This window comes from Elephantulus edwardii, unplaced genomic scaffold, assembly GCF_000299155.1.
Source record: "Elephantulus edwardii isolate Elephantulus edwardi_28Jun2011 unplaced genomic scaffold, EleEdw1.0 scaffold00305, whole genome shotgun sequence".
In the NCBI taxonomy this organism is placed as follows: Eukaryota; Metazoa; Chordata; class Mammalia; order Macroscelidea; family Macroscelididae; genus Elephantulus; species Elephantulus edwardii.
The window spans coordinates 455,229-459,835 of record NW_006400055.1 but is presented as its reverse complement, the minus strand read 5'-3'; the positions used below and the strand labels follow the sequence as shown (position 1 = coordinate 459,835).

The window sequence follows — 4,607 nt, the reverse complement described above, 5'->3', positions numbered from 1 at the left end:
ACATTCAGATTAAGACAGACTAGGAAGAAGGATTGGCCACCCACTTCTGAAATAGCAGGCCTCTGAAAACCCTATGCACAACAGAACACACCCAGATTAACAAAAATGGCAACCTAGGTAGAACCATCAAGTATGTATAAGGATAGGAAAAATTAAATCTACAGGAAGGAAATTAAAACTGTTGAAAAAATGGAAGACATCAAAATACATTTCTTTTCCAGCACCCACTAAAAGGCTACATTGCATTATCAATACAGTTGACATTTTGATTGACTAAACAAACATACATGCTAAAATCAGCCACCTATCCACTATCATAGTCAATGTGGCCAAATTAGTATCACTTATGTCAAACTTGTACAAGCTAAAGGAAAAGTAAATAATTCAGAATTTGCCTTGCATTTATTTATTGCCAAGTTTCACAATGTCGTATAAAATTGGTAGGGCAGCGACAATTCACCTGAAGCCACTGGGTTGTTGGCATTACTGTGTCAAGTGGCATGGAGTGAGTGAAAACTCAAGCAACATTTATTAGAAAAAAAACCCAAAAAAACCAAAACTGAAACACTGTCCAGTTCTGCACTATCTCAAAATTTTTGCTTTATCCGAGCACACTGTTTGAGTCACTCTATCAACACACTTCATTAAGGAGATTCCTCATTTTTGCTCTCTACTTTTCCAAACATTATTTTCTTCTCCAAGGATTCATCTCCCCTGATTATTTATCAATTAGAGAAAGTCTTCACTTTTAAGAAGTATTCTGGCTCCACATCTTTCAAGACAGATTGGTTCATTCCTCTGGTAATCCATGTATAGTCCATACCCTTTCTGAACATCATGATTCAAAGGCATAATTCTTCCTCAGTCTTTCTTATTCATTATCTAGCTTTTGCAAGCATATTACTGGAAATACCATGACGTGGGTCAGGTACATGTTAACCCATTAAAGATGACTTTTGCAAGAGATTTGCCTAATTTCAGTATGCTGCTTCATTTCTTGACTGCAGATTCCATGGGCAATGACAGTGAATCCAGGTAAACTGAAATCTTTGTCAACTTCAGTATTTTCTCTATCATGATGCTGCTTATTTCCCCCATTATAAAGATTTCTGTTTTCATGATGTTGAGGCAAAACACATAGGTTGTAGTCTGATCGTTATAAGTAAGTAAGTCCCATACACAATCAAACTCTGGCTGTTCTTTCCCTCCTTCTCAGATGCTACTGTCCTTAAGCATTGGCCTGTTTCTCCTTCACTCTCCTAGAAAACACTACCAAAATAAAGAACTAAACAGTACAAAGTGCCAGCAATGAGAATTATTTGTTATGTGCCTTTAACTGACCGTAACTCAAAGCAACGCTGTGAACAGTTCTGAACCCGCTCTATTCTGCCTCGTCTTCATGATCTGACACATGCTGAAGATCACTGTTACAGTCACTATGTCAATCCAACTTGCTAGACATGAGCAAAATATATGAAGACAACTCATTTTCTCTTAATGCTGTAAAAATGAACAGAAACCTAGTGGCTTAAAACAATATACATGTTTTGGACGCCTGGCTGAGAGGGCAGCAGCGCCCAGTGCAGCATCTATCCACAAGGACAGCCATGGCCAAGGAGTGGGGCTACACTAGCCACAATGGTCCTCATCACTGGCATGAGCTTTACCCAACTGCCAAGGGAGACAACTAGTTGCCCATTGAGATACATACCAAAGACTTCAAGCATGACCCTTCTCGGCAGCCGTGGTCAGCATCTTATGACCACGGCTCTGCCAAGCCCTTTCTGAACAAAGGGAAAACCTGCAGGGTCGTGTTTGATGATACTTAGGATAGATCAAGGCTGAGAGGTGGTCCTCTCAGTGGGCCCTACCGGCTTCGGCAGTTTCATCTTCACTGGGGCTCCTCCGATGACCATGGCTCTGAGCACACTGTGGATGGAGTCAAGTACGCAGCAGAGCTGCATTTGGTTCATTGGAATCCACAGTATAACACCTTTAGGGAGGTTCTGAAGCAGCCTGAAGGAATAGCTGTGGTTGGCATTTTTCTGAAGATAGGACATGAGAAAAGCAAGTTCCAGCTGCTTCTTGATGCATTGGACAAAATTAAGACAAAGGGCAAGGAGGCGCCTTTTACACACTTGGACCCAACCTGCCTGTTCCCAGCCTGCTGGGACTACTGAAGCTACCATGGCTCCTTCACCACGCGGCCCTGCGAGGAGCGCACTGTGTGGCTACTGCTGAAGAAGCCCATCACCGTCAGCTCAGACCAGATGGCCAAGCTGCGGAGCCTCTACGCCAGCGTTGAGAACCCCCTGTGCCCCGGGTGGGAAACTGGCGCCCGCCCACAGCCCATTAAGAGCAGGGTGGTCAGAGCCTCCTTCAAGTGAGGCTGCCCCAGCTGCCCTCTTAAGGAAAGGAAAGTTGCCTTTGCAAAACACGATCCTCCCTTCCTGTTGGTGCTCCTGATTCGGTGTCGATTTCCAGTTCCCACTCTGAGCAAGGAAAGCGAGAGATGTACTTGCCAAGAAACCAGTTCTTTTAACAAGATCTCACAAGAAAGTCTGAATTTCACATCTGATACTTTGTGACAAACATCTTCCCTAGAACAGTAACCTCTCTGCTAAGAAAAGAAAGAAGGAACAGAAGTAGAGGAGAAAAACATAGAAAAATGGTTACTGGGTACCATTTTTGAAACTTTACATTTCAGAATTTCTGTTATACTATTTTTATTAACTTAGGAGTTGACCATCCTAACAGAAATACGAGTAATTCTGTATTTAAGAGTGGAGAGATAGGAAGATCAGATGAAAAAATGAAACATTAGCAAGAAATGAAATTAATCTGGACACCAGGTATTGAGAAGTCAGTGCGTTTTGATGTGCAATAATGTGAAAAAGAAGTCCATTTCTGTTAACCTTTTACTTACTTCTAAGAGTAAGATCAGAGTTAGAATCCAGAATTTGAGTTTCTTTTTCCTAGAGAGTTGGTTTTATTGAAATATTTTCCTTTACCTGAGGGAGGGCTATTTATTTTCATTTTACAACTTTTATCTTTGCATGCTTACTAAACAGAACACTGCCTCAGATGTCTTTCTAATTTGGGGCTGGAATGAATGATTTCTAAGACACACAGAGGAGTGAAAGGATCCCTTGAAGAAAAAGCAGTGGTATTGATCCCCAAGCTCAATAAAAGCACCATTTAAAAAACAAACAAACAAACAAAAAGCAATATGCATGTTTTATCTTAGAGTTCTAAATGTATAAGGAGTTAGACATGGACCTTACTGTGCTAAAAAAGCAAGGTGTTAGTATGGATCTGTTCCTGGCAGTTCTGGGAAACAATCTATTTCCTTGTTTTTCTGAACTTCTAGAAGCTGCCCTTGGCTCATGGCCCACTTCCATCAACTTAAAAACCAGCAATGATGCATCTCTTTGATCATTCTCCCTCTGAATCCTCTTTCTTGCCTTCATCTCCCACATTTTAGGATCTTTCTAATTACATATGGCCTACCCAGATAATCCAGGATAATCTATTTTAATGTCATCTGATTAGCAAACCCAATTCTTAATTCCTAAATCTTAATTCCCCACTCCCATGTAACTTAACAGTCACAGGCTCCAGGCATATGGTTATCTTTGGAAACCAAGTCAAACCAAACTGGCTGCAGACAAGCAGGTCTAATTCACAGCAATATTCTTCTGTGTTATATTGTTTTATTTAGCTCTCTCAGACCCTTAGTACTATTTCTTATAATTGAAAAGTTTAAAAAAAAATAGTAAGTAATTAAAACATATCAGGATGCTTGAGAAATCCAAAGTAAAACACAAACTGTAGTAAATGTACCAAACACAATGATGACTAAGTAACAAACACTGGAACTAGAATGGAAAAAACCTGGGACACTTAGAAAAGAGTATTTTGACTATATAAGACACGAACATTGTTAAGAGTAACACAAATACTATAAACTTGTAATTTTATTTTTCACAGAGTTAGATATTAGCAATTATAAAACTATGTGTATACTGTTGTTGACTGCTGTCAAATTGAGCACAACTCGTAGCTACCCTATGAACAACAGACTTGAAACCTTTCTATAACTATTGTTTCTCAAAGTTCATAGAGTTTCCAACGGCATGTTGTTTAGGAAATGGATGCCACTCCTGCTTCTAGGATTGAACAAAAAGTACTCCATATTGTGGTTAAGAATAGCCAAGTTTCTCAATTTTGCAGAAATGGAACGAAGATAAATACTAGAATTAACTCTACAGCACTAGACTATTAAAGACATCAATATGAATTCATGATCTTTTATATATAAACGTATAAATGAAAATAGATACAGAAATAAGTGTGTAAATATGTACTTCTTAGCTCGTTCTGCTAAGAAAGCCTAAAAAACACTAATATTCCAGCACAATAATCATACCATCATTTCTAAATATCACTCTCTGATAAAAGGAAAGCTAAGAGAAATAATGAAGGCAAAGGCATAGAAAATACAAGATAAGCTTGAGGCACAAAAAAAAAAAAAAAAAAAGACAGAGAAAATGCTCAAAAATAACTGATGATGTCAAAATGAGGGCAAATCCAGTCTGAAAGAGCTC

At 39.1% G+C, this 4,607-nt stretch overlaps 2 pseudogenes across 1 annotated transcript in view; one reads left to right on the top strand and one right to left on the bottom strand.

Annotated features, from left to right (window-relative positions):
• LOC102859000 overlaps positions 1-4,607 on the bottom strand; it is a 221,142-nt pseudogene that overhangs the window by 167,393 nt on the left and 49,142 nt on the right. The gene's annotated exons all lie outside the window — the stretch shown is intronic.
• LOC102858190 lies at positions 1,608-2,387 on the top strand (annotated as a pseudogene).